This window comes from Cyprinodon variegatus, unplaced genomic scaffold (assembly GCF_000732505.1).
Source record: "Cyprinodon variegatus isolate N-32 unplaced genomic scaffold, C_variegatus-1.0 Scaffold1071, whole genome shotgun sequence".
Lineage (NCBI taxonomy): Eukaryota > Metazoa > Chordata > Actinopteri > Cyprinodontiformes > Cyprinodontidae > Cyprinodon > Cyprinodon variegatus.
The window spans coordinates 109,007-121,930 of NW_015151524.1; the positions used below are offsets into that span (position 1 = coordinate 109,007).

General features: G+C 39.4%; 1 long non-coding RNA gene across 1 annotated transcript; it reads left to right on the forward strand.

The window, feature by feature from the left end:
• The first annotated feature begins 4,809 nt into the window (after positions 1–4,809).
• LOC107101262 lies at positions 4,810–6,414 on the forward strand. Its single transcript, XR_001482072.1, has 3 exons — positions 4,810–5,923; positions 6,012–6,259; positions 6,341–6,414. It is a non-coding gene; the product is annotated as an uncharacterized LOC107101262 (long non-coding RNA).
• Positions 6,415–12,924: the final 6,510 nt, after the last annotated feature.

Here is a 12,924-nt window from a genome sequence, read left to right on the forward strand (position 1 = left end):
GGCAACACTATCTGACGGGGTTTATAGGCCTGTCAGATAGCATTACCGCCCAATGTCATTTACGTTAAGTTGCAATAAATAAAACTCTCTGCAGGTACATGTCTTTGTCGTCCACTCTATTCAGCTGGCGAGGGTTACGGGGGTGAGAAACACAAAAGTAACGCAATAGTCACTTTTACTAATAACTAATTACTTTTATTGTGGAGTAACTATTTTGTTTATCTATCAAATAAATGGAGAATGAAAGATTTAATGTATAATGACTTCAAATGAAAACTCACCTAATTTGTTTGGGGTTAATTACTGTATATATTGATGTCTTATTGGGCTGTCTTCATGTCCACTGCATTATTCATAATGGTAAATTTTTTGTACCGTAGTTGTGCTATTTAAACCTTAAATCAGTGTCGGTACTGACTCTAAAGTTGTTGGGATGTCTGCAGATGTGGGACTGTCGAGTAAACAAGTGGCTGTGCAACTTCCATGCCTATGTAGCAAGTTGAAGCTAATCTAGATACAGACTGCAGTTTTATTATAGGAAATGATGCAAGCGACTTATCACTCAGAAACTGTTCCCATTCCATAGTCAGATGCCTTAGGAGGCTAACCTGATGGGTCGCCATGGATTTTAAGCCCCATGAAAAGATAACTCACTGAACCCCAGTTTTCATGACAATGTTCTCTGCAGCTTGCCGATTGGCAGCAACACCAGGTCCTTTGGCAGGAAATATGCTAGAGAGTTTAAGTAAGTAAGGGTGGTGGCTGGCGCTGCCTCTGATTTCCATGGGTTTGGATGAAAACTGGCTTGCTTTTTATAGCAAGTGCCGGGTGGGGTCATAGGGTATGTGTGGCTCATAGCATTTGCTTTGTGGAAGTTGGGTGCTCAAAAGGACAGTGAGAAAGAAAAACAAAACAGCAAGAGGGGGTAATAATGGAAGAGAAAGTCATCCAAAACTGCTGATAAGTCCAACAAAGAGAAAAAGAACAAAGATACAAAGCTTTTTCTTTTTTTTTTCCTTCTCTGTCATTTTCTCTTTGTACTTTAGAAAGTGCATCAGGAACAATCAATATCTTTCTGAGAATTAATAACAAACACACAAGAGAGCTGCCAAGAAGTGACAGACCAGCATGCTGCTCCATCACATTCTCAGGAAATACCTCTGTCTAAGGCTCGAGCTTTAATCATACAGTGTGTTGAAGTGCATCTCATATGTGGTTCTACTCATGTGTATAAGCATGTGTGTAACTGTGTTATACTCAGACAAGTCAAAAGGTTAGAGTAATTCACACTGGAAGAAAGTCTGGAATGCTGCACTTTTTTTCTCATGCCAATATAAGCAGTATGACAAAGTCCCTGAGGGAACAGTAGGCTGCACGGCCAAACACAAGTTAACACATGAGCCCCTCTGAGTCATACAGGGATTCTTCCTTCTAAGCAGATGGATCAGAAAGCACCAGTCAAGCCCTGTTCTCCAGGAATTGATGATAGATAGATAGATAGATAGATAGATAGATAGATAGATAGATAGATAGATAGATAGATAGATAGATAGATAGATAGATAGATAGATAGATAGATAGATAGATAGATAGATAGATAGATAGATAGAATGCACATCCTATCTCAATACAAAGGGTTTGTTGCATATTTGCAATGATTGGTATCAAGATTTGATATCACCGCTTTCACATTTAAGCAAAAGAAACCCCCAATAGTATTCAAACAGGAAATGTATGAAGTGTAGGTATAACAGAGTCAGATAATTTGCAAGAATCCCAGTTGAGACAACAGCAAACCTCTAATTCATCACCACAGCTTTTGCATTTCTCCATTTTTATTAAGAAAAAGTTTTGTCTCCTCTCTTATGGTGGGATGTATCTCATGCATGTACTTATGCAAATACACAGTCGTTTATGAACCCGGACATCAAGTATGAAGCTAGGGTTTCTCTTATCTAGGGTTTCTTAATCTTCTTTAGGAAGATTAACCACTAACAAATGTGGCTTCAATTCAAGGGTGTGACTTTTTTATTAGCGATTATTTTAATGAATCAATATTTATGGATTCTTTTATTTATATCCCTAATTATGGCAAGTTTGGTTGTTGAAGGTTACAGCCATTTGGGACATAATCTATCATCACTTTTTCTCTCATGACGTGCTTAAGCAGTAATGTAAACAAAGAGCAGTAACACAATGCATGCATTATTTATGCAATGCTTTTCAATATATGTCAAAATATTTGCCATCAAATGTAGTTATTTTATTGTTGGCTTTGTTAAATATAAATGGTAAAGTTGAGTCCATTACCTGCAATTATTACTGTATTATCTACATTACATTACTGGTTGCTACACACTTGACACCTGTGCCTGTAGCTTTTCTGTTGATTGTAAATTCTTTTAGAACAGAGACAGTTATACATTTAATGAAACTGTCTCTCTTTGCTTCAATTTTCGATCAGCAAAAATAAAAAAAATCAATTTTTTTCCATGACTGCTTTATAAAAGAAAAGATTTCTTTGAGTCTGTAATTGTTGTATAATTAGTTTTAAACTTTATGTAATTGAAAACACATGGCAATGAGAAAGCTCCTGAAGACATGCCTTTGCTTTGGCAGCTGATAAAGTGCTAACTTTAAATGCTGATGCTATACAACTATAATTCTTTATATTTGGCACCAGAACAGAAAAAATATCCACATTTAATCTTTGGCTAGCTCCTTCCTGACCTGCGTCCTGTCAATCATTGAGAAAATACTTTATGCCTGTGCAAAATCCTGTGCAGAAACCGTTAGGGGCACAGCTAGATAATACAAACTTCTACTGGAAGGTCTCCCTAGCATGTAGGGCACTGTAATGAAAAAACAACAGTGTATCTTGGTAGCTGATCACAGCTCTAAGGTTTCTACTAGGGGCTAGCTACTGTGTTTCAGTTCCCAGGATTCTCGGCTATACTTCTCAGCAAGGCTTACTACCAGGTAGCCGAGCATGGGCACTATGACCCTGAAGATACAGTTACAAAACAACGTAAGAGGGCAGCATAACAGAAACATGTCGCAGTTGTTTTTAACCAAGAGACAAAGAGGGGGTTCTTAATGAGGATAAGGCTGGGTTTACTTTTGAAAGGTCTATTGAGTTGGATTTCTGTTTTTAGATATAAAGATGTTGATACAAATACATTTCATAACAGTTCATAGAGTGTAAGTTGCAAATATAGACAGCAAAAGTTGGTTTGAGGTATTAAAGTATTTAGCACCTAGTCCTAAGAAAAAAAAAGCTTTAGAGTACATAGTAATTGTAAACTAAACCTCCCACACAGCGCATATAGAAAAGAAGCCTGTAACCAAACCAACAAGGCCTCAGCTGTTCCATATATGCAGTAGAGTGTTTCTAATGTGGCTTTTGGAATTCTTGCAAAAAACATTTTCAGCACAAAACATTTAAAGCAAGACACTGATGAGTGTTTTGATTTTTTTTACATTAATTTTGTATATTTTTGCACTGGAGAGAGAGAACCACCCCCCACCCCCCCAAAAGCATTTGTAGGTCACCCTGGTAAAGAAAAGGACAGGGATTTTCGATAGTGTGCTGTGAAATGTCAGGCTTAATAGTGGCCACAAGAAAAGCCCACTCATGCCAGCTACAATAAATCAGCCACAGAGTTTAACAGAAGCTATTGTAATTATTTCCTCCCATCCACTCTTAACCATGAATGCTTTTTTTGCTTAGTGTCATAAAACATTACCCTGGCTTCCCGTTCAAAAGCTCTGCTTTCTACATAGTGAAAGCTTGTTTAAAAGGTATTTTGGAGGGTTCTTGAGAATTGTTAAAAGACCCGCCCTCTCTACTTAAAAAAAAAAAAAAATGCATATGCACCACCCTGTACCGGCTCCAGAGAGGGAAACCCCTGTGAAAGTGTGCACAAGCCCATTTCTGCTCGTGAATGTTTAAAACTTGCTTTTCTCATAGCTCATAAAAGCTTACTGCGTCCAAATGTCCACCCTAATCCCTCAATCACCACATACTGTATATAGCTGGGAGTATATAGTGGACATAACAGCGAACTCAGTTAACTTACTGTTTGGACAGATGATCACCACTTTTTGTTTCCTGTTGGTCACGCAACTCCACCTCCAACATGAAGTACCTGTGGCATCATTGTTATTAGTCGCCACTGTCGGTAGCGAGAGCCTATGGCGACAGCGTGACGCTGTGACAGCAAAACCCATAATACTTTGCAAAGAGAGCTCTCCACTCAGCATTCCAAGATATATCTGCCTCTTCTGAGGCCTTTCTTTTCTTTGCAGACACGTTTTTATCTTATGACCCTCGGTCATTTCCAAAGAACCTCGGTAAGAAAGGTGAGCTTCAATTACTCTCTGAAACCTAAGCTTACCACACATATATGCCTGAAAGGCCGCATGCACAGAAAAAGATAACTACAGGGACGACCATGTAGGACGGCCTTACGTAAACAAATAGGAGGACCACTTATTCAGATGATCTAACTTGTTTTATTTTTAAGCACTTTGTTCAGCAGCACATAAGTCAGGAAGCATCCTCACGCTCTCTTTAGTTCCACAAGGGAGCGCGGCAGATGCCCACTTTAAACAAGTGGAAGAAGCAGAACAAAGTGTTTACTCTGAGTAGATGTTTGAAAAATAATCTTTATCAACAGCACAGAATTTTTTTTTATTCTGTTTGTTCTGATCAAAATGTAGAAATCATGTAACAAATAAATTCTATTTGTTTAATTGTATTGTCATTTTATTGTAGTTATTTTTTTTCCCCCAGAATAATTTGTTAAGTTGGAAACTTATTCAAATTTTTTTTATAAATTCTATTTGGTACAATGTATTAGATTGACTAGTCTTTTGATGGATATAGATTTACAAATTAATTCTTACTTACACATTAGATAAAATGTCTCATTTTGAAGTAAAGGCATTTACTGTCAAGGCTAAGAACAGAGGAGGCAAACAGACAGGCTGATTTAAAAACAAAGGATCTGCAGGGACGTCTAAGCGTCAAAGTCATTGGCCAGAGGAAGAGGTGGATTCCGGCAAAACTGCTGCCAACACCATGTGGCGAATGCTGCACAGAGAGTTCCAGATGCTGAATCCTTGAAGACTGCTGAACTGGATGACGAACAGATCCAAGCAGGTGAAGGAAGGCTGAACTATCTAGAAGGTGAAGCCAAAGCTGGTGTCGATGAGGTTCACAGGAGTCCGAGCCAGAAGATCCAAAATCCGAAGAAAAAAGATAGGGAAATCCAGGTGGAAGTCAGGAAGCATATCCAGGTTCAGTCAGCAGGCTGAATCCAGCAGGAGTCCAAAGAAAGGTTAGAAAAACTGATCAGAACAGGAACAGGCAGACTCAGAGGTCCAAAGGCAGAACGGGTCAGGATCAGGATCATGTAACCAGAACAAAAACAGATGCTCAAGAGAACTCTCACCGAAGCCAAAGGCTCGAATAATCTGGCACTGATGAATGGGAGCAGGCAGGTTAAATAAAGACTGGAGCAAGTGACACAGGTGATGAGAAATTGGGTGGATCTAGACAGGTGAATGTAATGAACAAACAAGCCAGTCATCAGCACCATGATCATGACACCCGACTTAAAAAACCCCCAAAACATTTGGAGTTAAACCATTTTATATTTAATGATATTTTATATGCAGACAGCTTTACAGAAGCGATCACAGCTTGCTTTCAAATTAAATGTTTGTTTCCCAAAAAACTCTTAGATGTCAGGGATCCATTTTGTGTGGGTTGTTTTTGTGTTTTCTCTCTCCACCACCAGATGGTGCCCTGTTCCTCGTTGGGCCTCCCTGCACACCTGCGGCTCGTTGGATTATTACCGGAGGAGTATTTGAGCAGCGGGCTGTCACTACCTTGACGCAAGAGTGTTTGCCAATTTGGGTACTCTAGCCAAGCTGAGATGAGCAGAGTCTAACCTAAGCTCTGTTTCTCTGAGTCTAATCTTGTTTTTGTCTTTGCTCTTCGGCAGGAAGCCTTTCCTGTGCAACTGGATAACCTGGACCTTCTCCCCCTGGAAGGATTACTGAGTACACGCTGAGCAGGGGTAAACCTCCATAAGAACCGTTCAAGTCCTCATCGGGAAACCAAGTGACAGGCCGCTCCTTTACTCCTCTGTGTCCAACGTATGTCTACCTGTTCGCTCTCCAACAAGTTCCCTCTCCTCTGGATTAATTCCCCACAAACTGGATTCAAGGATTAACAAGAGCCCCCTCAAACGTGAGTTTATCTCCAGCTATATTTAAGCCTCAGTCAATTTTCCTACGGTCCCTGAACTGATCACTGAGACCTGTCCTTTAGACTTTCCGGTTCCGGTTCACCAGTCCACTGAGTTCAAGCTCCTACTTCTGTGTTTCACCAACATTCAATAAACCTGTTAAACTTTTTCCCTCGGTCTCTGAGTGGTTCTCTGCATGTGGGTCAGATCGCTAAAACCAATCATGACAATAGATCAGTTTTCCTATTGGTTGACCCTCTGCGTCAAGCTGCAAAACTTCATATTTCTGAAATCCAGCTGTCTGAAAGACTGAAACAGGTTCAAATATAGTCCAGAAGTCAGGGTAAATATTTAGAAATAAAATCCAAAATCACCACGTAACATAACGCAAACTGCTTTATTGTTGTACGCTGGAATACAGTTTAGCAACAAGGTACATCTATGTGACCCACCTGTTCAAAGACAGGGTGTGGGATTTGTTTGTATATGCGTTGCTTTAAGCAGCAAAAGGAGTTATACCTGTGATGTAGCCTACGTATCTCTTCTGAAAGCTTAACTTAAAACCACCTTGACTTAATGAATTGGTGGTAGAACCAAACGTGACGGGATCTAATCATTCATTAGATGAATGCATGGAATACTTATTCATTAACATAAAATAATAATAATTATTATCTATCTCACATTGCAGAAATTTACCTCTGCATTTAAACCATCCCCTTGAGTAGTGGAGCAATCAGGGGTTAAAAGAATTGCTAAGAGACCCAGAGTGCAGCAGTAAGGATCGAACCAGGTACTTTCAACCTTCCCAGAGCACAAGCGCACTGCTCTAACCCACTAGGCTAACACTCCCATTTCTAATAATTTCCCACGAAATACTAATTTGTGTGCACGGAGAACTTTGTGTGGATATGATAAGAGCGTTTTTAGGGGTTTAGCCATATCTTTTTCTATTTGAAACGCCCTGGGAGGCTAAAGTCATGCATTTTTCCCTCTACGTTCATCCTTGGTCCAGGGCAGCACTGAATACATTTTATTTCACACTCAAGGTTTCACTGACTACAGGTAATGGAGAATCAACTTCCAAATCACCCTGTCTTTAGCTATGAAAACCAGTGAGGCCTAGAACTTCAAGGGGTGAGCCTATAGGCTTCATACGACCCTATCGCTGGTGGGTTAAAGGCAGAGCAGAATACTGTATATTCTATATGCATCAGTCTAGAATGCAAACAAGGTATATGCTCACATTCTGCCTTTATCATTTATAAATATGCGCTCTGAGGCTCCCTGTGTAGCCAAATAACAGAAGAGAAATAATTGCTGGTCAGGTCACAGCCATAGATCCCTGCTAATGTGAATGATGAAGACAAAGGTTACAACTAACAGTAAAAAGAGCACGAGAACAGAAACTGATAAAGAGCTGCACCATACATAAACACACATCATACCAAGCCCTCCATATGTAAAGCAAGAAATAATCTCCGACCATTTGAGGTTTGATGAAACTCAGCTACAGTTAATGTTCCAGAATTCACTCTGTGGTGTTCTAGGATCCAAGTCACCTTAGGCGATATGTTATAGTTTTTTTTTCTTTCATTTCAAAGCTTTTCACTCTAAAAGAAAAGGTTGTTTCTCTTCTCTTTCTTCTCAGCCTGCATCTTCTCTAGATAAGTGATCATATCTGCCACATTGCTACAAACTGCAGCTGGTTTTAGAATGTGATTAATATGAGACAAGCAATGAATGCACTTATTTACTTCTTAATTGGGCATCCTTTCCTCCCTATATTGGAACTTGAGTTGAAACAGAAAGTGTTTGAGACAAATATCAATTGGACAGAAGCAGGTGTTATTTTACAGCATAGTCCCGCACACATATCGGTACATGTGGTCATCATTCATACGCGGCTGCTTATATGTCTCACTAATGAGAACTAATCAGAATCTTTTTATAGTTTATCCTACACCTAAAATCAAACTTGATTAGACTATCATTTATATCATGCTGGTTTGTTCTCTGTTCCTCTAACACCACAACAGTTGGGCTGTAGGAAGATAATGTTTTAGTGTTTTGTGCGCACTATCTGCTGTTGCCACAAATAAGTGAGAACAAGTTGAGGAAAAATGAGTTTTTAGAGGTTACGTATTTTGTGCACATGTCACATCAGAAAGTCTACTAGCAAACAATACAGCTCTGCAAGCAATTCCTACGTCAACCATCACTGACACTAATGAGCTGATATACTGCACAGCAGCAGTGATTCTAGAGATGATTCGCTGTTAGAACAACCATGTAATGAAATACCCACTGGCTGGAGGATAATATCAAGGCAACAAGAAAAGAAGTGGCCAGCCACCTACAGAGATACACTCCTGATCAAAATCTTAAGACCAGTCAAAAAAATTGCAAGAATTTGCATTTTGCACTATTGGATCCTAAGAAGGTTCAAAGTAGAGCTTCACAATGTTAAAGGAAAAAATCAGTGCAAGAGACAAGAACTTTTGAGCAGGGAATTTTCTGAAAACTGCATTTACACTCAAACATTATTTTTTCAGCTGATCAAGTTTAAGACCATAGTCTTTAAAAGCCAAAAGATGTGCAAAAATCTGGATTCCGTGTCATTTTCTGTCAAGTCTTTACACTGTCAAGACCTCCTGATGGCAAAAGCAAAAAAGCTCACTGACTTTGAACGTGGTAGGATTGTTGAGCTGCATAAGCAAGGCCTCTCACAACATGCTATCACTGCTGAGGTTGGACGCAGTAAGACAGTCATTTTGCATTTTTTAAATGATCCTGAGGGTTATGGAACAAAAAAGTCAAGTCTAAGACCCAGAAAAATTCACCAGCTCTGAGCCGCAGGATCCGATTGGCTGTCCATCAAGACACAGGACGATCCTCTACCCAAATTAAGGCCATTACTGGTGCTGACTGTAGCCCAATAACCATCAGACGGCATCTGTAAATGTAATGCAATGTACATTTTTTAATAAAAATTTTTTTTATTTTTATTTTAAAAGTGATTTTTGAAGTAGGGAACAACAATAGTTTGGTATACAAACAATTTCCTGAGTCCCATATTTTAAAAAACACCTGAATGGACTGTTTGTTATTTTCTTTCTTTTTTCTGGCTTAATGAGAGCAGTGGTCTTTAGGCTGCCCTGCAAGGCTTTAAACCTGGGTTTGAATGGTGACAAAGCCATTCTCAAGCACATATCAAAGTGTTTATTTTGGGCCTGGATCCATATTTATTTTTGATTCTGTTCATGGTGGAGAATCTTGCTTCACAGCAGCAGGTTGAGTCAAACATACTCTAAATGCGCAGGGTCCGGCCAGGTCAAGATCTGCTATTGCAATCGCACCAAACAGGAAAAAGAACGGCGAGAAGATCTGGGTTGTCAAATTAAATATAGTAACAACAGATCAATATCTACAAATCAGTGCATAATTCTTATATATTTAAAAAAAAAACTAACACCGTTTATTTAAAAGATTAGATGCAAACTGTTGGTACTTCAACAGACCAGGAAGCAGATTTCTTATCTCCATCAGAAACCGTATATGTGCTGGATGCTGATGAGGATTTTTTTAATATATCATATTAAATTAAGCATTAATTTCTGCATGTTTTGCTCCTACGAATTTAATGATAATATCACACATGCTCTCCTCGAGCTCCGAGGATAACTCTGAGCCCAGCAATACGGGAGGAACAGCGGAGGCTGTAGGTTTTGTTTTGCAGGACGTCTGGAGCGCTGCGGGGCGGAGCAGAGACGGAGGATGTGGGATTTTGGGGTAACAGGAGAAGTGGCGCAAGTGATGTTAAGACACTGTTGTCAGACAACATGCAGTAATTTATAAATGTTTTAAATTAGGTTGGGTCCTGATTAGCCAGCAGGTGGATCCAGATCCGGACCACGGTCCACTAATCCGTGACCTTATAGTATCCCCACCAACCTTCAGATTTGAGATCTTCGTATTGAGCCTCTGTGACGGCCTGACAACAATGAAGCCTTTGACATTGTTTGCATAAATGATTCATGCCTATTTGCTACAGTATCTATACTAATTCAACTATTAATTTGAGACACTGAGCTTTCCAATTAGTTCCAGCTGTGTTTGGTTTTCCTCAGTTTGGGATGTACGTATAGGCCTGGCAAGGCAAGGCGATTTTATTTGTGTAGAACAATTCAATACATGGACGATTCAAATTGTTTTACATGAATTACATAATAACATAGAAGGAAAATAAAAGCAGAATTAAAGCAAAAACATTTGTAATACAAATAAAACAATCGCATCACAGAAAAAAGGAAAGGTGGGAAGTATCAAGTCTGCCCATGGGTTAACAGATTTTAGACTTTTTCTTCTGCCCGCAAGTTTTGAAATTTGTTCCTACCACTAACATTTAGTGTAAAAGCTGATCAGTTTTTAATGCATGAGACCCTGGTGTTTTAATTCAATCGAGAATGCAACTGGATCTATTTTATTGTACATTGAGGTATAATGATAATTGCAGGCGTTCTGTAAAAAAAAAGAAAAAAGCATAAAGAAAACATTTGCTTTTCCCATTCCCAAGCACACCTCCCACTCAGTAGAGGTGCTGAGGGAGACTGAAGAGAAGATCTCCAATAAAAAGAACAGGTGAGACGTGGATCTCTGAGTTTCTTCATGGCATTTCTTACAAGACAATTAAACAATGAGGCCTTTATAGATTTTCTCCATTGCTCTATCCGATTATATCTTTACACGTCAGGAGCTCCATGTAATTTTACAATGGAAACCAGAGTGGATAACATGTTTCCACAGTCTCAGGGTAGGATGGTAGTTAGGAAAAAGTGATTGTGACAGGTGTTGATAGAAAGATCAGAATTACACATGTGTGCAAGTTTAGAAAGTTAACACTGTGTCAGCATCCCCTACCTTGACAGACTGAGCTCTAAACTCTCTATTTGATTTGGTTTGAGTGGTGAGTTCCAACCTTCTTTAACTCCTAGACACATTTTTGAACGAAGACAAAGGAAAATATTTCTGAGTATGGATAATTGGCAAGCTAGTTTAGAAATTCCTGGAAGAAAGTGCTTTGATATTTTAAACATTCAGCAGTTCAGTTTTTTTTTCTGTGAAGGACAAGCAATTCTAAGAACTTTAAAAGAAGGAAAATCAACTGCTGAAAATATGACAGGAAATATTTTCAATTCCAATAAATGAAGTGTAAAACTTCAGTCGGATCATCTGATTTCATTATGGATTCAGGGGCTCTGTCGGGGATCTCTACCAGGCGCTTATTTAACATCTGGAAACTGCTACTGCAGCTTTTGAAGGCAAGTATTCCCTTTTCTGTATTCACATTTCTGAGTGAATGAACAAGTTCAAACAGTATGATTGCTTTTGCAAGATACAGACGCGCTGGAAATCAGCAGCAAGGACATTCTAAGCCCCTACTGCGCATGTAAACTGTGGGATATAGCTTCCTGTTTAAGCAAACTTTAAGGACCATTCAAGAGGAAATTTTGTTAGCATGCACTTTCTTGGAACCTCCTCTAAGTTCCCAGCTCAGCAGGGGAGGGATATTATAATGGCCATATGTAGTAGCTTTACATGCAACACCTCTTTCCCCTTCAGGTTGGAAGCTTTTAAATCAGTCCTACCAGCAGTGCTCTAAACCCCTAACTGGGTCAGAAACGGAGGGTTCAAAGGGTGTGAGGGTAGCAGGGAACTGTGGCAGGACAACGGTTGGAGGTGACACACAGATGTGAATCCAGCTGTATGGGATGCCTTTTTGTAGCTCTTTAAAGTTAAACAGATTGAGGGGCCATGCGTGAGACAGGTTGTAGCTGTCCTGAGGGTGAAGTGAAAGTGGCATTTGGCCAATACCTTTGGGTGAGGGTGATTAACAACCACTTTATCAGATACAGATAAGAAGTCTTTTGTTAGCACAGCCTGCACGCTGTGATATGCATTGCAGGCTTCTAGACTTAAAAGTTGCAACTTGCTGAAAATCAAACGGCAACCATTTTTACACCTTTCATAAACTTTATTAGAGCCTTTGGAGAGTTTTTTGTTGGGCCTGTAATCTGTCTTTAGAGTGACAACACCTGATTAACAAGACAATCTGCAACATGACTGTAGGAGTCAAAGGAATTACTGCAGTTTTTTCTCATTAAACAAGGGCCCTTCTGTAAATTTCCTGCTGGGAACTGTACGCTTGCTTTCTCAGCATGAACAAAGAGCTTCAGGCCATTACGGATCTTTTCAGTTTGTCTATTTTTCAGGTTTTCAAGGGGACTGCTTTTTAATGTAAGATAGTTACTGCTTTCTTTTATTTTCTTTACCTTACAAGAGAGTTTAATATGCTTACTAGTACTTTAACAGCCAGCTGCTTGATCAATGTTGGCCCAGTCTAGAGACTGATAAAAGTGTGAAAATTCACACCTTTAGTTGGCCTGGTTTGCCATTGTGCCGAAATGTATTTCATTTGCCACACTTTGCACCCCTAATTATTCCTGTTGGTAGCCTGAAGCAGCCGAGATATGTATTGTCTTACAATGTTTTTATTCTTTTCTACTCTAATGCATTATTTCATATAATCTGTTCATGCCACTGTTACACTGTGACCTGGCATGCATTCACACGGCAAGCTAAATACCTGAGCTTGGATAAACCATGG